This window comes from Lathyrus oleraceus, chromosome 7, assembly GCF_024323335.1.
Source record: "Lathyrus oleraceus cultivar Zhongwan6 chromosome 7, CAAS_Psat_ZW6_1.0, whole genome shotgun sequence".
NCBI lineage: Eukaryota > Viridiplantae > Streptophyta > Magnoliopsida > Fabales > Fabaceae > Lathyrus > Lathyrus oleraceus.
In genome coordinates this window covers 130,335,910-130,358,326 of record NC_066585.1, presented here as the reverse complement: position 1 = coordinate 130,358,326, position 22,417 = coordinate 130,335,910, and positions in this window count along the sequence as shown.

Here is a 22,417-nt window from a genome sequence, read left to right as displayed (position 1 = left end):
CCGAATCCTCTGAATGTGATGTCTTCGCCGTGGCCGTTTGCTATGTGGGGCATTGACATGATTGGAAAGATTGAGCCGACTGCTTCCAATGGGCATCGCTTCATCCTTGTTGCCATCGACTATTTCACCAAGTGGGTCGAAGCGGCATCGTTCGCGAATGTCACCAGACATGTGGTTGCCCGTTTCATCAAGAAAGAAATCATCTGTCGCTATGGGATTCCCGAAAGAATCATTACTGATAATGGTTCCAATCTCAATAACAAAATGATGAAGGAGTTGTGTCAGAACTTCAACATTCAGCATCACAATTCTTCCCCTTATCGTCCTAAGATGAACGGTGCTGTTGAGGCAGCAAATAAGGACATAAAGAAGATTGTGCAGAAGATGGTCGTTACGTACAGAGATTGGCATGAGATGTTACCCTTCGCCTTGCATGGGTACCGCACTTCAGTACGTACGTCGACCGGGGCAACCCCTTACTCCCTTGTGTATGGTATGAAAGCGGTCCTGCCTATCGAAGTAGAGATTCCATCTCTAAGAGTCCTGTTGGATGTCAAGCTAGACGAAGCTGAATGGATTCGAACAAGGTTCAATAAGTTGAGTCTTATCGAAGAGAAGCGAATGGCAGCCATTTGTCATGGGCAGTTGTATCAGAGTCGGATGAAGAGAGCCTTTGACCAGAAAGTGCATCCTCGATGTTTCCAAGTTGGAGATTTAGTGTTGAAAAGGATCCTTCCTCCTCAGACAGATCACAGGGGGAAGTGGACTCCTAACTATGAGGGACCGTATATCGTCACCAAGGTTTTCGATGGTGGGGCCTTAATGCTTGCAACGATGGATGGTGAAGACTTCACTTCCCCGGTAAACTCAGACGCAGTTAAAAAATACTTCGCATAAAATAGACCCGCCGGACGGTAAAAAGGACAGTCCAGGCAAAAATGGGCATCCCGACGAACCAAGAAAATGAAGAGGTTTGGGCAAAAATTAGGGATTTAAAAATGAAAAGATCGTACACCCGGTAAGTTGAAAACCTGAAAAGGCAACTTAGGCAAAAATGGGTATCCCGGTGGATTGAAAACCCGAAAAGGGTGATCCAGGCAAAAGTTAGGGATTAAGCGAATGACTGCGTTCTGAGTTAGTTCTGAATCTCATCTCATGCCGATGACTGGAAACTTTCAAAAGGAAGAAAACAATCTAATCACCTTTTCAGAAGGCTGATCATCTGGAAGATCTTGAAGACGGGCAAGTCATAGCAGAATTGGAATCCAATAGAAATCCATTTCACATTGCCATTAGATTAATTCTTGTTTTGCGATTACCTCTTTCCAGGGATTGCTTCCTGATGTAAATGCCTATTCAGAGGCCATTCAATCAATAAAATCATGTTATTCAGTATATCTCTGTTTTCATTTTTATTTGACTATTTTGTTTGCAAAAATGACGTCCGAATTTTTGATAAATATTGCATCATGACACATAAGGGCTTTACAGGTATATGCTTAATAAACATTTAAAGTTGATGTGAATTTTAAGTGCTTTGGATCATCTATTCAGAACAGATACCCTCGGGGCATTTCCTAAGCATGCGTGTCAGACTATACACTCCCCAGCGGAGTTGACAGTGCCAGACTGTATCTTCCCAGCAGAAGCAGCTACTCCTCAGAGTTCGATGCCAGATCGATGATCTCGATGCCAGATCGATGATCTCTTGCCTTGAAACATAATCTCAGTACCGTATCGGTGTTTGCTCCCCCATGCTGAGTCATCTCTCGTAGATTATGGTTGCCAGAACCACTATCGCTTCCCCCAACAACAGGTTTGCAGCGCCGTTCTCTCCCCAGTTAGAGTCTCGGTATCTCGTCATTGCCAGAACACCGTGTGGCCGGTCATTTCCCCACATAGTTCATTATGCTGTGCATCTCCAACAGTAGTGCCAGGGTCCAGAAGATCGTGATCATTTCCCCAACAGGATTCCTTGCTTCAGCTTGGCATTTTCCCCAGCATTTCGCATCCCTGCATATAGAATCATATTGCATTGCATCCTCCCAAATCGCGTAGCATTTCCATTTTCATGGAGCATTACGCCATTGAAAAATTCAAACATACGCATGTAAGCATGAAACATTCTCGGTATCCCAAGTGATAAGCCAGAAGTTTGTTTCCAGTGCTCAGACTGAAGGTTGTTCATGACTTATTATCCCCAGCATGGGTCGTTGGCCCGCGTGCCGCCTCAATTATTATTGTTCCCTATTTCTGCCAATGCTGACAGGCATGAAGTTTCCCGGTATTCAGACCGAAGTGGCGTTCAGGCCAGTTTTTCCGATATTCAGATCGAAGAAGTTTCCGACATTCAGGTCGATGCAACTTGTGGCATTCAGGCTAGTTCCCGGTATCCAGGCCGAAGTGGCATTCAGGCCAGTTTCCGATTTTCAGGTCGAAGAAGTTTCCGACATTCAGGTCGATGCAACTTGTGGCATTCAGGCCAGTTTCCGGTATCCAGACCGAAGTGGCATTCGGGCCAGTTTCCGATATTCAGATCGAAGAAGTTTCCGACATTCAGGTCGATGCAACTTGTGGCATTCAGGCCAGTTTCCGGTATCCAGACCGAAGTGGCATTCAGGCCAGTTTCCGATTTTCAGATCGAAGAAGTTTCCGACGATCAAGTCGAAGTACTTGTGGCATTCAGGCCAGTTTTCCGATTTCCAGGTCAGGTGACACGGGTGGCCATGTCAGCCTACTGTTCTGGCTGACACGCCCCGTGTCAGGTGACACGGGTGACACGGCTGACACGACCCGTGTCAGGTGACACGGGTGGCCATGTCAGCCTACTGTTCTGGCTGACACGCCCTTGGCATAGGGTGACACGGTTGCTTGAGGTGCCTGACACGGCCCGTGTCAGCTGACACGGGTGGCCGTGTCAGGCTACTGTTTTCTTCAACACGCCCTCCCTTGTAATGTTTCAGACACATTGTCACTCCCTAGAATTCTTTATGTTTTTCACCACTGCTGAGATCATTCGCTAACGTCTTCCCTTTTCCTTCCACAAGTCCTGCTTTTCTTTGTAAGTCTTTCTTCGTACTTCCACTTCAAAGCACCATTTCACCTGTCAGCTTATATTACATTCTCACCAATTCTCTCGGGGTAAGCTGTTGTCACTCATAATTTAAAGTATGCAATGACACTCACAAGTTTGAATAGTCTCTCTTTTCCTATCACCTACACACAACACACACACTTTTGAGGTCTTTCAGGTTGTAACTTGGCTTGGGTTAGGGTATGGATTATTAAAAAAAAAGGAAAACAAGTGGCTTTTGGTTCAGAGTCGATGTTACATCCTGTGTTTGTTTCTTTTATTTCCTCAGTTTTCTTTTCTTATTATTTTTTTCTTCACTGAATGCCCTTTTCCGTGCTTCTTTTTGAATCTTTGAGTTATAATTTTTTTTCTTTTTATTTTTCTTTCTTTCTCTCGATTCATCAATTTTTTCTTTTTTTTGTTCTTGCACTTTCTTGGGCTTTGGGGGCTTTTGGGGTTTTTACCCCAAACTTATTTCAACACAATTTGAATGTATTATCATGACTCTGAACAGGGTAAGGAAGTGTTTTTGGCCAAGGGTTACATTTATGGGGTTTAAACAAACAAATGGATATAGGCTCAAATGGGGTTAACGAGGGATATAATTATTCGAGATGGCTCGGGATTAATTTCAAACAACGTGCCTTAGTGTGTGTATCATGCAGTGACAATCCTAGAGAGTCTATGCAAATTTAGAGTGATAAAGACAAACCTGAATGTCGCTCATGATGATCAATGTGTTTGGCTTTTTATGACTCACTTTATTTGGTTCAGCTTTGACAGGATCCACAGTACTCCTTAGTTTGGTGCGATTTCTTCCTTACTTCGGAATATACAGGATACTCATGTCGGTTAAGCTGTATATGTTGCGTCCGATCTTACTTTCAGCAGTGTCAACTTCCCGGGGAGATCCTTCACAACAAGCCATGGTGAGTGGCGTGATCCTTTCATGCATTCTCAATCGTGATCATTACTATTTCCAACCTATCAACACAGACTTGACACACTCGCAACATAATGTACCTTCAAACAGAAAAATCAAATCTAGAATGCACAAAAGTAAAATAACACAATAACAAAATACTGAGAATAAAAATACCAATAAAAGACATAAAATCTCCCCCACACTTGAACTCAACATTGTCCATAATGTTTTCGAACAAGAGCGAAGGAGGGCACTCACAGTACCCTACTGAGGATGTGGTTGTGGGAAATGCAGCATCAACTGTCACATCATGCTGCTCATCTCATCCAACATCGCTCCCTGACGGGCTTGCTCGATTCATTTCTGTTGTTGTTTCGTCCTCAAGTCACCTATTTCGGTTTGTACCCATCTCAATTGGTCAGTGGACCAGGATGATGAACCCGCCTCCTGCTGGGTGGGTTCATGATGTGGTGGTATAAACTACTTAGGAGGTGCTTGAGGATCTTCTTCTTCTGCTTCCGTTCCTTCCACCTGGTCATCCATAAATTGCTCACCTGCGGTAAAATGGTCAGTTTCGTGGCCTTCATCCGCGTCGGGGTCAGCGCTCACATACAACCAATTAGCACAGTCAATAATAGCAACTCTGTCTGAATCCGGCAGAGAGATAATAAACCTCTTATGGATAAGTACGAAATAGTAAGTAGGGGCAACAACAATCATACCTTGTGAAATTAGAGCAGACATGTCAATTTTGGTGTTTCCTGCAATTGGCGTGTCTTCGAGTAAAACAACTTGATACCCGAAATGCTCAGCGATTTTGGAGATCATTCCCCCGACGGATATTCCTCCGGAGTTTGCTCAGCCGACTCTGCCCAGATAGTCTGCTGCAAAGGCAGCTACATTGATGGCTTTGTTTTGAGCCATCGAGTACATAAAGAATAGCTCTCTCTGAGTAGCTACCCATGTGTTATCGTCTCTTCCAAACAAGGTATAGGCTAAACCCTTCTGAGCGTACCTGAAACATGGATTCTGGATACAAGAGGCTTTCGCACCTTTGGAGGAGTAATCCGTCCTCCCGGTGATGGCAATCCAAAAATCCTTAGGTGAGAACCCGTCTGGGACCGCTCCTGGTCCATTCAGAGGGAGTCAGAGTATTGCTGGTAACTCCTCAACAGACAACTCATGATAATTATTAAACAACCGGAAATGCAAAGTGTCATACCCCGATTTTGGTCCTGAATTTTTTTTTATCTTTTATTTTATTTAGCATGCTTGGCCTAACCTTACTTTGGTCTTATATGAGGATTGGTTTTGGTCCAAAGTCATGGTGTTGTTCATGTGATTGTGGATACATCTATGGTATGGGTCATCTGAACAACCATGCTTCTTGTGTTTCAAGCCACTTGCTAGTCATGTTATTGGTTCATGGATGCTATGTCAAAACCCTAACCTTATGGTCTCATTTCATGGCTTTGTTCATGTACATTATTAGTCAAGTTTTTTTTTTCAAAAGTCAAACATCCAAGTCATAAATAAACCAATGGTAAAACCAAATTTCAAACCATTTGTTAATCCATTTCAATCTATTTCATGTCATTGTAAACCATTACATGTGAGTCCATACAAGGAAAAAAAAAATTTGGCATTTTTGACCAACTGTTGACTTTGGTCAACAGTTGACTTTTTGGTCAACTTTGACCAAAGTCAACCCAAATTCATTAAACCCTAAATTCACCCATAATTGTCCATTGAATTCCATTTACAAGAAAGATACAAAAAAAATGAACTTTGACCAATTGTTGACTTTGGTCAACTTTGACCAAAGTCAACGCAACCTCTTTGCATCCTAAAATCCTAAGTCTTCCATCATGAACCTTAATCCATCACTCCATTGTTCATGTTTGCTTGCTTCCATCATGAGCGCTTCATTTGCAAGTTATCCTTGGCCAACCATGTTTATGTTCATGCCATGCCTACAAGAGCAGTCAAGTTATACAAAAACAGCAAGTCATAACCACTTCAAACCAACCAAAGACATGACATCCTCAAGAACTCAAACAAAAGGAATTTTACATAACTATGGACCATGTGAAGGAATTCTATATAGACAAAAGCCAACAAAGGAAAACCTTGTCACAAACCATCCACTTTGTTTGTGAACCATGAGACTTGGCGAGAAACCAGCTTCAACCATCAGGCTTATGAACCTGTCTGCAAACCTAAAACATGCCAAACTAACACATTCGAGTGAGCCTACAACTTTGCAACCCATCCAGACCTGCTACAAAACATAACCACAATGGTCAACAATACCTATTGCAAGTCCACATGTGCATCACTTGGCCAGCTGCAACAAGAACTTAAAACAGGTTAAGCACGACAAGACTGCATCATGAGTAGCCATCATCCCTGAACTTACTACAAAAATAGGGGCCACATCTAGGCTGTATCAGAAGTTGGATCCAGCAACATCTGCAGCATTCAACATGATCCAATCCTGCAACAACCTACAAGAATCGGTTAGCACAATACCAAATAGAATTTGGCCAATTGCAGACCTCAATCACCCTTATGCAGCAAGCCTACAAAACCCTGCATTTCAAATCAGAGCAGGTTAACCTGCAGGATATTTCGAGGCCAAATAAACACCAATTCAGGGCAAACTCAAACCTACCAAACATGACAAGACTGGTCAAGCATCACACAAATCCTGCAGCAAAACCATAATCTCATGTCAGTTCCATTTCTAGCCTAGCAGGAAGCTCACACATAACCTGCATTATATCAGGCCTAACATACACAGTCCTATGTTGCATCCACAAAAGCCATATGAGTCTTGCAAGCATCATCCTGCAGTACTCCTGCTCATCATCAAGCCAAGGTAGTAGCTGCATTGAAGTTCCTGTCAGCTGAAGCAAATTAAAAGAAAACAAGGAAATGAACACAACAATGAGAGTGAGACCTATGAAATATCAACCATAACCTGCAGGAACATAAGCATGCAAAGTGTGAGCATCAACCACAGCCTGCATAAATGCAATGTAACAGGGCATGGTTTAGTGATGGCCATTGGATTTCCTAACTAAGCACATCACAGGCCATGAACAATTTGTCCCATGAAGTGGATTCAGTGGACATCAGAGTCTGCAGTGGAAAAAGAGCATGAATAATTAGTGGAGTCATGAGAATTAATCAAAGGAAAGGATGTACATGTTAAGCTTGTAATGGCTATGACCAGTTCAATAGGTTGCATCTAATTCAATTGGTTTAATCCTAGCTCTAAGGTTACCTGCTACAGCCAAAGAACCATCAACCTTTTGCTTCCTCATTAACCAAACAACTCACAAAACAATCTCAACTGAATCCCCAGCCTCCAGGTTACCCGAAATTTCACTGTAGTAAAAAGGGTACAGGTAAAATTAGTCAAGGCAGTAAAACTCAGAAGATTACCCAAAACAGAGTTAAGACAAATACGAAGAAGAAAGCATATGCTCAGTTTACCTGTTCCAAATCCAAACATCAATTAGGGCAACTGAAACCTGACCACCCAGAAGGAGATTTTGCGGGATACTCTTTTGGACTCCACAGACCAAATCCCAAACCCTAATTTACAGAGGATAAATAGAGAGCGAATCAGATGAAAAAAAGAGAGGAATCAATGACAGAAAAACTTGGAGGCGGAAAATCTCAAACAAAAACCCTAAAATCCCAAAATCGATTACCTGGATTGGGAGGCTAGCTTCTTCACGCCTTTCACCACCGCCGTGACACTTTGTAAGAGCTTCTCCTTTTTCCTTTTATCCTTTTCACTTGCTTGTTAATGGAGATATCGTGAGAGTTGAGAGAGAGTGATTCTTTGAGTTTGAGAGCGTGAGAGGGTTCGTTGATGAGCGACTTTGAGGTAGAAAGTACGCGAGAGAGAGGTTTGAGAGATAGATGCGAGCGATTTTGAGAGCAGAGGGAGATTTTGTTTGAGCGAGTTTGAGAGAGAGAGGGTTGGACGCGTTTGAGAGACGGTTGGGTAAGGTTGAGGGATAGCGATTCTGAGAGCAGAGAGAGGTTTCGCCTGAGAGAGTTTTGAGTTTGATGGAGAACTCGTGAGATTGTGAGAGACGGAGACGGAAGTGTCTTCTGTTTTGGTTTCCTTATTTTTTTTCTTTAAATTATTTTTTATACAGAATAAGTTTTAAAAAAACATTAAAGGTTTTGCTTAGAATTCCTAGGTTTAGTTAATAATTGTGTTTATGTTTTCAACTTATTCCCCATTGAAAAACCCAACAGCCAGGCGGCTGGGTTTAACCACTGGTAGTCCAACAGTCTTTTCTATTTTAGTTTTTATTCTAATGTTTATTCTATATTAGTTTATATATCTAAATTAGCATTGTAAATAATAACTAACCATGAGTGGTCTGGTGGAGAAGGGTAGTATCATAGTCTTGAGTGGGGTGGGTTCAATACTCATGTATAGCATTTTTTTTGGTATTTTATTTCTTTTAGCTATTTTATTTTCTTTTAGCATTTTCATTTCTTTTTATGTTTATGCCTTTATTATACTCATAGTTTCATTTGTTAATAATGCAAATTTGTTTTCTCTTAATTTCACCATTCATTCAAAACCATTTTTAAACTTATAAAAATCATATTTTTCTCGATTTAATATCGAGCCCATTTTCACACCCTTGTAAGTCGATTGCTTTTTAAGCATCGCCATCAACCTCACATAGATTACTCTTGGGCTTTCTTACAATGAGCCGGTTCCTTTGCACTTACACTCATACATTGCATTATTTATTGTTTGGACCCGATTTAATTATTCCAATACTTTGAATCCCCATTCATAACAAATGCATCCCTCTCCCATGAAATGTATAATATTTATTCTTTCATTTCTTTATTCATCTGTTAATACAAGAATTAAAATGAACATTCGATAACCATTTCAAAACAAGATCAAAACCTCGATCCAACGTCGAGTAATCATTTTTCAAAACCTAACAGAACCAGCACGTATTCATCCACCCTTTTGTAAGTCGATTGCTTTATGCATCGCCATCAACCTTGTAAGTCGATTGCTTCATGCATCGCCATCTACCCTTATCCCTAACATTTCTCCTTGCTCCACTCGTCAACTCTTGTTCCGATTAGGTAGCACCCATTAGATAGAACCTTTTGTATGATAACATAGGTAGGATTCCCATATCCTTTTGTATGATAACATAGGTAGGATTCCCTTATTCTTTTGTATGATAACTTAGGTAGATATTCCCATTTGTAAATCCTAAACACCTAAGTACATATTGCATGACAACTCTAGGGCAGAGCTTCCCCACTTCTAGACCTTTCCGAGCGTCTCCGATCTTGTGGCATGTAGTCCATTCTATTGCAAAGAGGTAAATGCCTAAGACTCGATTCAGCGAGCTGCGACACCTACTGCTAGGACGTGAACACATCGCCCACTCTCCTTTGACACAACTGGTGTCTTCCTTTGTAAGTCCATGTTCAGATGGCAATCCCTATGTAGCCGAACTACGGCAACTCTGATTCCCATGTTCAGATGAGATACGTAGGCACAAGATGCGATGTCTTGCCGAGTTTGACTAACAACTAACAACTAATCCTTGTTTGCTTTCGCCCTCGTTGCGATCCTTTCTCTCGCCCTCGTTGCGATCGAGACTTTCCTTTTCTCTTGCCCTAGTTGCAATCGAGACCTTTGTTCCCGTAGTTAGTTGAACTACGTTTTGCTTTGATTCTCATTCCATATGAGATACGTAGGCATAAGACTCGATGTCTTAGCGAGCACACATCTCTTTCACCCATAGGTAGCCGAGCTACGAAGACTCTGATTCTCATATTCAGATGAGATACGTATGCAGTGGACGCGACATCCGTGCGAGTCATTTTCTTTGACCCTTTCTTTTAGTAAATAGTACATTAGATAAACACACACCCTTTAGACAAGAAACAACAAGAGTGGATCCCGTAGAGTACTACGGATGCGTAGGGGTGCTAATACCTTCCCTTCGCATAATCGACTCCCGAACCCAAGATTTGGTTGCGAGACCTTGTCTTTTCCTTTCCTTTCTCTAGGTTTACTTCGAGCGTTTCCTTTCCCTCCTTTGGGATAAATAACGCAGGGTGGCGACTCTTCTGTCATTTCTTCTTCGCCGGTTGTTTTTTTCGCACCCTTGTATTTTTCGGGTTGCGACAGCTGGCGACTCTGCTGGGGACCCGGTTTCCCTAAGCGAGTCCCTCCTAGCTTTTGTAGGTTTCGTGTTTGTTGGGTGTTTATTCTTTTGTATAGTTATTTATTTTCAGCATTTACCTGCTTTACCTTATTGCATTCATGTACATATGTTTGCTGTATCTGTGGGTTCTGTGGGTTGTTTGTTTGTTGGGTTGGGACTGTTCTATGAGAGATAAGCCCACTACCCAGGCTTGAGTGTACACATAGGTGTTAGAGTGGATAGTCATGAGGCTTGCGTGGCATGTTGCTACGTTAAGTCGTTCATGAGACCCACATTCCAGACGAGGTTTCTGTTGGATATATTTTGTCCTATGGGTGTTCCATAACGACAGATATTCCTTTAGGAATCGTCGACTCTGGTGACCATTTCCCGAGAACTCAGTCGAGGCCTCTCCTCCGAGACGCGTTTATGTTAGCTCTGGTGGGCGCATTCTCGCCGATCAATCCGAGGACCCCGAGACTGGGAACTTGCTTTAGGATGTCCTGTTGAGGGGAGTCAGTGGAGGTCTTTTATCCCGTAATAATGCCAAACCTTCAGTGGTAAACGTATTATTCGCGACTGAAGGGCTGAAGTTGACGAACTTTTGTTCTTAGAACCTACCAGTGAGGGGCGGTCTAAATTCAGGAAACCTTAACCTCCAACCAACCCGGTTTTCTGGAGCAGAGTTTTGGTCTTGTATTACATTCCTCAATGGGTTTCTTTTCAGACAGTGCAACCCGACAAATGTTCAAGCGGATACAGCAGTCCCGATTTCCATGTCACTGCATTGCATCACATCATTTTGCATTCAAATCATTCAACACATGTTTATCTATTCCCAGGGGCTGATATCTTCTTCTTGATTCTGGTCGGGGTTTTTCTTACACTTTTTATCTGACGAGAGACTGGAATCAAAGGGTTAGAATACCTTTTGGAATTGATAAACATGTCATTACATTTGCATATCCATAGCATGTCTTGCATAACAGGTACCGTCGCGGTGGGGTGTTCCATTAGCAGGATAGCTGATTCAGGAATTCACCGGTACGGTACCCGCAGAAACTAGCAGAAAGCTATGGAGGGTCTACAAGCAGAACTTGCTGAGATGAGGGTCCGCATGAACCAATTCATGGATGTGGTTCAGGGAGTAGCGCAAGGACAGCAAGAGATTAGACAAATGATACAAAGGAGTCCCGCAACTACTCAACCAGAGGTCGTGACTGATCCTCCAATTGCAGAGGTTAATGGACAGGGGCCTGTCCCGATCCCACATAACAACCTTGATCAACAACCCAATCATGATGATCAAGATGATCAGTTCTTGCTGCCAGAAGACTTTGGTTTGGGTCATGGCATGGATCCCATGTTCAGGAGATTAGAGGAGAGGCTGAAGGCGGTGGAAGGACAAAACCCTCTGGGGGTAGATGTTTCTGACTTGGGATTGGTCCCAGGCGTGAGGGTCCCACCGAAGTTCAAAGTCCCAATCTTTGACAAGTACAATGGTAGCTCTTGCCCGAAAACCCATGTGCAAGCCTACTTCCGAAAGATGGTTGCATATTCTGATGACGAGAAGCTACTTATGTACTTCTTCCAGGACAGCATAGCTGGGGCATCCTTGGAATGGTACATGAGGTTGGATAGAGCCCACATCCGTTGCTGGAGGGATTTGGCGGAAGCTTTTGTGAAGCAATACCAGTATAATGCAGACATGGCCCCAGACAGAACTCAACTCCAGAACCTGTCTCTTAAAAGCAATGAGTGCTTCAGGGAATACGCTCAACGCTGGAGGGAGACAGCTTCCCGTGTTCAACCTCCCATGTTGGAAAAGGAAATGGCCAACATGTTCATGAATACGTTGCCTGGACCTTACCTGGAGCGTCTGGTGGGGTGCAATGCCTCCAATTTTGCTGATGTGGTCTCTACCGGAGAGAGGGTAGAAAATTACCTGAAGACCTACAAGAGCCACAATGGAGGTGGATCTTCATCAGGAGTAAAGAAGTCGTTTATGGGAGGACAGAAGCAGAGGGAAGGGGGTGTGAATTCTGTATCTTCATATCAAAATAGGAATGACCAAAGGAATAATTTTCAAAACTATCATCAGCGACCGTATGTTGCGGCCGTGACCATTCCAGCTGCAGCGCCACTACAACAACAACAACCACAATGTCAGCAGGCTCAGTATCAACAACAACAACAACCAGGTAACAGACCCGCCTATCAACAGAGGCAGAGGATGATGGACCGGCGTTTCGACACTCTTCCAATGTCGTGCACTCAACTGCTTGCTAGTCTTCAAAAGCTACAACTTGTGCAGTTACGCACTATGGCTCCTCCTGTTGGTAGACTTCCGGTGGGTTACGATGCCAATGCTAGGTGTAGTTTCCACTCTGGGGCACCTGGCCACAATATTGAGAACTGCAAAGCTTTTAAGCACGTAGTTCAGGACCTCATAGATTCAAAGGCTATCAGCCTTGCACCGGCTCCTAATGTCGTTAACAATCCCATGCCACAGCATGGTGGTGCAAACGTTAATATGCTGGAGGAAGAAGCCAAGTCTGTTGAGGATGTGTTGAAGTTGAAGACTCCGTTGTTGGAAATTAAGGAATGCTTGCTGAAGGCCGATGTTTTCCCCGGTTGTGGGAAGGGTTGTTTGGATTGCGCTACACAGGGTAGTGATTGCTTGAAGCTGCAGCAGGGTATCCAGGTCTTGCTTGACAATGGTACCCTCCAAGTTGAAGACTTGTCTGTCAAAGAGTTTACTGAAGGGGTAGTTGAAGGGGTGTTTGAAGATGCTGTTGAAGAATTCACAGATGTTGTTCCTGCTGATTGTGTATTTCCCATTGATGTATTTAATTTTTCAAATGTCGTTGCTAATATACCAAACCATGTGTCTGATTTTGATGTAACTGAACTTGATTCCGGTGTTCCGGATGTTTTTATTTCAATGAATGAGATTCCTGAGTATGACTATGATGTCGCTACTATCACCATCTTTTACCCGACTAATCAGATCAGTGTGCCAGAAGCGCAACCAGTGCCACCAGTGCGACCGACCGCTATGACAATCACAACCCCTGGTCCTTTACCTTTCACAAGCGATAGGGCCATTCCTTGGCATTATGGGGGGAGTGTATACACACACGATCATGGGGTGGAACGACCTTTGAAGGTAGAAGAGGGTCAAAAGTCTGAACTCGAAGTTGAAGGTCCCGCAGTGGACAATGTTGGTGGAATCGGGCGATTCACCAGGAGTGGCAGACTATTCTCGCCACCCGTTACCCAAGCTTAGAGAATTGATGCCGCGGTTAAGGCCAAAGGCAAGCAAGTTGTAAATGAGGGCACTTCTGCACCCCGGACTGGCTCAGAGCCTACTTTCTCGAATGATGTGGACGAGCTCTTAAGAATTATAAAGAAAAGTGACTACGAAGTAGTCGATCAGTTGATTCAGACGCCGTCTAAGATATCCATTCTCTCACTCCTATTGTGTTCAGAGGCACACAGGGAGGCACTTCTGAAGGTCCTTAATGCTGCATATGTGCCTCAGGAGATCTCAGTAAACCAACTAGAAGGGATCATTGCAAATGTTCATGCAAGCAACGGGTTGGGTTTTACTGATTCTGACTTAACACCAGCTGGACGCAACCATAACAAAGCTTTGCATATCTCAATGGAATGCAAAGACACCGTGTTATCTCATGTTCTGGTGGATACAGGTTCGTCTCTCAATGTGCTACCCAAGAGAGCCCTGTCAAGGTTAGAAGTAGAAGGTTTGATCTTGAAACCTTCCGATCTCATGGTGAGAGCCTTCGATGGTTCTAAGAGGTCGGTGTTTGGAGAGGTAGAATTGCCAATTCAGATTGGATCACAAACCTTCAACACCGTATTCTATGTGATGGATATCAGTCCCTCGTACAGTTGCCTTCTGGGTCGTCCTTGGATCCACAATGCTGGGGCAGTCTCCTCAACACTGCATCAAAAGATCAAGTTCCCAGTCAATGGAAGAATTGTCACCGTCTGTGGTGAGGAGGACATACTGGTAAGTAACCTGTCTACCTTCAAGTACGTAGAGGTAGAAGGTGAAATTCATGAGACTCTCAGTCAGGCCTTTGAGTCAGTTCAGATCAAGGATGCAGCTCCGGTGGAAGGGGCTAAAGCAGGAGCCCCTATCTCATCTTTCAAGCAGGCGCAAGCCTTGGTGGATTCAGGTGTTGCTCCTGGTTGGGGGCGTATGTTGGAGTTACCAATGAAATACGACAAGTTCGGGATTGGGTATCAACCAGCGCTGACTTCTACAACTTCAGCACTTCAGACTCGTCAGGGGCCGATTACTTTCTCTAGTGCTGGCGTCATCCAATATGGCCAGATCTCTGCGATCAACGATGAAAATGGAGATAGTGATTGCGACATCGACAACTGGGTGCGTCCGAGGATTCCTGGTGAAGTCATCAACAATTGGTCTGCCGAGGAAATTGTCCAAGTCACTCTTCTAGAGGAGTAATTTTTCTTTGTTTATTCATGCATGTCCAAGTCTTACGTTCCGCCCAGGGCGTAATGACTCATTGTAGGGCCCATCTATGTGAATACCTGCATTGTTTATCATAAATGAAGGACGTCTTTTGCATTCAAATATTTTGTTCATTGTCTTTCTATTTTTGCAGTTTTCAAAATTTCAAAAGAATAAAAATATTTGGCAATGTTTTGTTTAGTTTTCACTCACTGTCCACACTCATAAGCACATACCATCACTCATGCAGATGCACATCACCGGATCCTATTGATAACAGTTCTGCTATGGCTCGCTTCGACTTCGAAAACCCAATCTTCCAAGCTGAAGAAGAGGGTGATGAAGACTGTGAACTCCCTGAAGAACTTGCCAGGCTGTTAAAACAGGAGGAAAGGGTCATTCAACTGCATCAAGAGTCTACTGAAGTGATTAATCTTGGGACCGAGGACGCCAAGAGAGAAATCAAGATAGGGGCTGCTTTGGAAGATGATGTGAAGAAAGGGCTGATTGAATTGCTGCAAGAATATGTTGACATCTTCGCTTGGTCTTATCAGGACATGCCAGGGCTTGACACAGATATTGTGGTACACCGTTTGCCTCTCAAAGAAGGTTGTCCTCCGGTCAAGCAGAAGCTCAGAAGAACAAGACCAGAGATGGCTGTCAAGATAAAGGAAGAAGTGCAGAAACAGTTGGATGCAGGGTTCCTAGCGGTTACCAATTATCCGCCATGGGTCGCAAATATTGTTCCAGTACCTAAGAAGGATGGAAAGGTACGGATGTGTGTCGACTACCGGGATCTGAACAGAGCTAGCCCTAAAGATGATTTCCCATTACCTCACATCGATGTTTTGGTGGATAACACAGCTCAGTTCTCGGTATTCTCCTTCATGGATGGTTTTTCTGGCTATAACCAAATCAAGATGGCACCAGAAGACATGGAGAAGACAACTTTCATAACCCCATGGGGCACCTTCTGCTACAAGGTGATGCCGTTTGGTCTGAAAAATGCTGGGGCAACATATCAACGAGAAACAACAAGAGTACATTAGATAAACAGTACATTAGATAAACACACACCCTTTAGACAAGAAACAACAAGAGTGGATCCCGTAGAGTACTACGAATGCGTAGGGGTGCTAATACCTTCCCTTCGCATAATCGACTCCCGAACCCAAGATTTGGTTGCGAGACCTTGTCTTTTCCTTTCCTTTCTCTAGGTTTACTTCGAGCGTTTCCTTTCCCTCCTTTGGGATAAATAACGCACGGTGGCGACTCTTCTGTCATTTCTTCTTCGCCGGTTGTTTTTTTCGCACCCTTGTATTTTTCGGGTTGCGACAGCTGGCGACTCTGCTGGGGACCCGGTTTCCCTAAGCGAGTCCCTCCTAGCTTTTGTAGGTTTCGTGTTTGTTGGGTGTTTATTCTTTTGTATAGTTATTTATTTTCAGCATTTACCTGCTTTACCTTATTGCATTCATGTACATATGTTTGCTGTATCTGTGGGTTCTGTGGGTTGTTTGTTTGTTGGGTTGGGACTGTTCTATGAGAGATAAGCCCACTACCCAGGCTTGAGTGTACACATAGGTGTTAGAGTGGATAGTCATGAGGCTTGCGTGGCATGTTGCTACGTTAAGTCGTTCATGAGACCCACATTCCAGACGAGGTTTCTGTTGGATATATTTTGTCCTATGGGTGTTCCATAACGACAAATATTCCTTTAGGAATCGTCGACTCTGGTGACCATTTCCCGAGAACTCAGTCGAGGCCTCTCCTTCGAGACGCGTTTATGTTAGCTCTGGTGGGCGCATTCTCGCCGATCAAAGCAGAGCAGGCCTACAAAACCTACAAAGCCTTATGCAGCAAGCCTACAAAACCCTGCATTTCAAATCAGAGCAGGTTAACCTGCAGGATATTTCGAGGCCAAATAAACACCAATTCAGGGCAAACTCAAACCTACCAAACATGACAAGACTGGTCAAGCATCACACAAATCCTGCAGCAAAACCATAATCTCATGTCAGTTCCATTTCTAGCCTAGCAGGAAGCTCACACATAACCTGCATTATATCAGGCCTAACATACACAGTCCTATGTTGCATCCACAAAAGCCATATGAGTCTTGCAAGCATCATCCTGCAGTACTCCTGCTCATCATCAAGCCAAGGTAGTAGCTGCATTGAAGTTCCTGTCAGCTGAAGCAAATTAAAAGAAAACAAGGAAATGAACACAACAATGAGAGTGAGACCTATGAAATATCAACCATAACCTGCAGGAACATAAGCATGCAAAGTGTGAGCATCAACCACAGCCTGCATAAATGCAATGTAACAGGGCATGGTTTAGTGATGGCCATTGGATTTCCTAACTAAGCACATCACAGGCCATGAACAATTTGTCCCATGAAGTGGATTCAGTGGACATCAGAGTCTGCAGTGGAAAAAGAGCATGAATAATTAGTGGAGTCATGAGAATTAATCAAAGGAAAGGATGTACATGTTAAGCTTGTAATGGCTATGACCAGTTCAATAGGTTGCATCTAATTCAATTGGTTTAATCCTAGCTCTAAGGTTACCTGCTACAGCCAAAGAACCATCAACCTTTTGCTTCCTCATTAACCAAACAACTCACAAAGCAATCTCAACTGAATCCCCAGCCTCCAGGTTACCCGAAATTTCACTGTAGTAAAAAGGGTACAGGTAAAATTAGTCAAGGCAGTAAAACTCAGAAGATTACCCAAAACAGAGTTAAGACAAATACGAAGAAGAAAGCATATGCTCAGTTTACCTGTTCCAAATCCAAACATCAATTAGGGCAACTGAAACCTGACCACCCAGAAGGAGATTTTGCGGGATACTCTTTTGGACTCCACAGACCAAATCCCAAACCCTAATTTACAGAGGATTGTAAGACCCCAATTTTGGCCCTAAGATCCCTCATGGCCCATATAATATCATATCATGGCCTCTAGGATCATTGCATGCCCTAGCTTCCTTCCTAGTGGTGGGTTATCTTGTGAGTGTGGTTCCTGAACACCAAGCATGTATTGCATTTGTATATCATTGCTTTTCATATGTTTACTAACCAAAAAGTACAAAAAATATTGTCATCTGACCATGTTACTTGCAGATGAAGCAATCATCAGTTAAACAGTCAAACCAGCCATTGAGCAGTGGATGGTGACCATTCTTGAAGAATTTGGGCACCATGATCAATCATCAAGAGTTCATATAAGTTGTGATATCATTTGGAATCAAGATCTCAAGTGATTAGGGTTTGGAATTCATCAGAACATGGTTCAGTCAACCAAAACCCTAGAAAGTCAACCTTTGGTCAACTGTGCATTTAATCAGTGATTTGATGATGGGAATTGGTTTGAGAGGTCTCATTCATGTCCACATAAGCCTCATATATCATGTCAAACATCATCATGGAAGAATTTGAAGTCAAACAAGAAATTTCCAAAAATAGAAACTTGACCTGTAATTGGAATTTGCCAAAAATGGAAACTTCTTGATCCTCAACTTACATCATCATACAAGCTTCAAATGAATTTTTTCCCAACATGAAAGTTGAAGATCTTGTTCTCCCATTTCCAAAAAGTCCAAGAACACTCAATTCCCATGTATGGTTGGCAAGTTATGATCAAATCATTCTCAAACATTTTTGAACTTCAAAAGGCCATATCTTCCAAACCATTTGGCCAAATTGGATGGGGTTTTTTGCTACAAGTCACATTTGATGCCCTATTTCCAAATATGTCATCACCATTCACCAAAACATCACCAATCAAAATGGCATTTTTGAACTAGCATGAATTAATTTCAAGTGAAGTAAAAAAATGACTTTCCAAAATAACCACTTCCAGCCATTTCTACCAATTGGAAAAGTTCTGAAATGATGTTTAGGACATGTTCAAAGCCCAATTTCGTGCACTTTCATGCACCTCCATGCAAATTGGTAGATTTTAGCAAAATGGTCCAAAGGCTTCATTTAACCAATTCCAATTACCACAACACCTAATCATGATTAACAGATGTTAAGCATCACATATATACTCCATTTTCTGCAGAACCAACCCTAGCAGCCACAATTGAAAACAGAAAAAGCTCATTTCTCTCAAACATCATTTTTCTTCATCTGAACTTTTCTAAAAAAAAACTCCAAAGAGCACGAGTTGGCCTTGGCTGCTGCATCATATACCCTCATTCTTGAGCTCATTGGAAGCCCTAAACACTGACTGTAAAGCTTCTTTCATGGGCTGCTATTTCCAAACTCATCCATGGCAGTTTTGAGTTAGAGCTGAATCGAGCAAGCTTGGGTCAAAATCCTTCATCCATTCACTTCCTGGAGTCTCGCTGTGCATCTGTTTTGAGCCAACACATCCAAACAACACCTGTTTCATCATTTTCTTCAAGATCAAGTAAGAATTCGATTTTCACTATTTGCAAAACCATGACATGCTTCTTATAGATCTCCTTGCCATGAGCATTTTAAGCTTTAAATCATTGAAAATGATTGAGTATTTCAAAAGATATGTTGTCTTAAAGTTTCACACTCCAACATGTTTTTGCTTAGTTCTCTCATGATAGCTCGAATTGATGTTAATGATTGCTGGCATGTGGATGTACATGATGAGATGAATCCATTGGTATGTTGTTTGTGGATTTTGGTTATACTTTGTTCTTGCTGGATTTTGGGAAGAAGAACACGATGACACTGTTTCATGAAACCCTAAAAAATTGAACCCAGAAAATGCATTTGATCTGAAATCGCGTTGGCTGTTTGTTGTTTTGTGTTTTTGCATGAATTGCTTACTGTTCCATCGCCATGCACAAATCATCACTCAACACGTCACTAAGTGAAACGCGGCGTTTCACTTAGTGACCCCCATATTTACGACAATGCCACTTCGTGTCACATAAATCCATTAATTCATATTTCATTTCAATTTTTATTTCATTTTGTTACACCAACTTGCAAAAATCATACCTCATTCATCTTTGATCCAAAATTCATGGGATTTTTTGCATCATGTTCATCACAATCTCTAGTTTTTTATCATGTATTTTCCAGAATTTTTGCACGAGTAGATTTTAAATGGTGCTAGGGTTTGGTTCATGTGCTCATTTTTTGTACACTTTGCCAAAACATTTGTGAAATGATGATGCTTTATCCAATGGCTTCCAAATTTTTTGTGCTTAAACTAGACACATTCATGGTGATTTTGGTGTAGAGTTTATGAATTTATCATCTCTGGTTTGTGAGTTATGATTTTCTGAATTAGGGTGTGACAATTTGTGTCACACCATTGATGTCCAACTTTATGATTTTCATTACCATGCTTCTTGACCTCCAATTGCTTTGAATTTTTGCATGAATGTACTCTTGGGTGTCTAGTTTACATGTGATTTTTCTTGGAATTATTTGTGGCATTTCCTAATTGTTTGGGATTTTTCTCCCCTGTTTGGTCATATGTTGACTTTTTGTGACACATGTTCCCATTTCATTTGTGAAATTCTCATACTTTATTGGATGAACATGAAATTTGACATGTGATTAGTAGACATCTTAAGCTTTGCCATGGTGTTGATCCCATTCATTTCTCATATGTTATCACTGATCTATGATTTTTTGAAGTTGATACATGTTTGGTTGACTTCTTTGAGCATGCTTAAACTTGCCTTGCCTTTCTGATTTTCATTGACCATCTTCCCATGATCCAATTGAGCTGAAATTTGGTGTGCTTACCATGCTATGGATTATGTTTGATCATGAATTATTTGATGATTTATTGAATTGTTTATGATTGGTTTTGAGTTAAGTCTTGCTGTTGACTTCTATGAGCTTCTATATGCCATGCCTTGACCTAATTTGCTTGAGAAATGATGATGATGCATGATATGAACATGAAACCAATTGAGTTTGTTTCTTGATTGTTTGAACTTGATTTTGGTTGACTATCACTTGCTGTTTTGACTTTCTCATCCCCTTTTGACCCTAGGCTTGTCCTAGTGGTCTTGTTACTCATGTTTGAGTTCATGTTTTCAGGTTAAGCAATAAATACCCAAAGAGATCATTACAAATTGATTGAGTTCATTTGATTATCTTGGACTAACTTCTTTGTTTTGTAGGTTGCTTGGCTCATAAGCTTTGAGCTTTGTACCTTGCACCTTTTAATCAATTGTTTTGACTGTTGATCCTTATCTCCTTTTGATTTAACTTTGAGTTGTGTACTGATTCTGTTTGACTATTTCAGGTACCTTTAGTTGCTTAGTTCTTAAGAACTTGCTTTGCTTTGCTTTATAGCAATTTGCATTGAGGTATAATCCCTTTTCTTCATGTAGTCTGGAAGACCTGGCCTGTTATTTGGCCAGGCAACTGTCTGAAGTCCTCCTTAAGAGGCAATGCTTGTGTGTGTTTACATTTGTCCCAAGCAGGAAAAGTCCTTCAAATAAGGCAATTGGTAGAATCTAAGAGATAAGCAACCTATCTCCTACTATTCTGTGAGTCTTCTCCTTGCTCCCATTACATGGTTGTAGCATTGAGATCCAAGCCCAAGGTCTATAGAGTCAATAATCTGTGGAGAGAGTTCCTACTTTCTGAACTCCCACACCTTCTGATATTCAAATGCTCTCCCTGACCAGGGATAAGAGCAATGAGGCACACCCCTCATATCCTTTCATCTGCTTCACCTTAGCCCCTCAATGGCAAGGTTAAGAGCACCATTAACCCTATTCCAGTTGGCTTCAATGCCTAACCCTTTTGTATGAGCCTCCTTGTTTGGTTATAGTGTGTGCTGAATGCTTTTATTGATTGATTGTTGTTTCATATGCACATGTTTGCTTGTATGCTTTATGCATCTATCATCATTAATTGCTCATTATTGCATGATCATCTCATTTGTTTTTGTGACATTATCATTGTTGATTTCCCCATTGAGAACAATTGTAAGACCATTCCTTTGGCCATTGTTTCTATGACATGGAAGTGAGTATAAGACCATTTCATTGGCCACTCATCTTATCCTTGCTTGATGCATTTTTTTGTTGTATGTGAGGATGCAATTATAAGTCCCTGTGGTGTGGCATTTGTACTCCCATGACCATACTGTGGAGGTTAGAGTAAGCCCATATAAATTGGCATCTGACATTTATGATTTGCTTTTATTTGATTGTATGTGAGGATGCAATTATAAGTCCCTGTAAGTTGGCATTTGCTTTCCTGTGATCATATGTTGCATTGTTTGATTTTATGTGAGGATGCAATTGTAAGTCTGTGTAATTTGGAATTTGTATTCCTATGATCATATGTTGGAGTTTGGAGTAAGCCCAGATAGATTGGCATCTGACATCCAAGTGTTTGCTTCCTTTGTTGGAGATTGGTGTAAATCCATCTATTGGTATCCGGTATCCACTTTCATTTTCTTTGTTAAGGAGATTAGTATAAGTCCATTGAGTGGCCTCTGATATCCATTTCTGTTTTAGGAGATTGGTGTAAATCCATCTATTGGTATCCGGTATCCGCTTTTTTGTTTGTGAGATTGGAGTAAGACCATTGAGTGGCATCCGATATCATTTGCTTGCTTATATTATTATTGCCCATTCCAAAGGACACACTTGAATCATCTTCTATATGATCTCAAGAGGTGAACTTTCTAAGAAGTTTTACATTCCATTTTTCATCCATTCATCCCC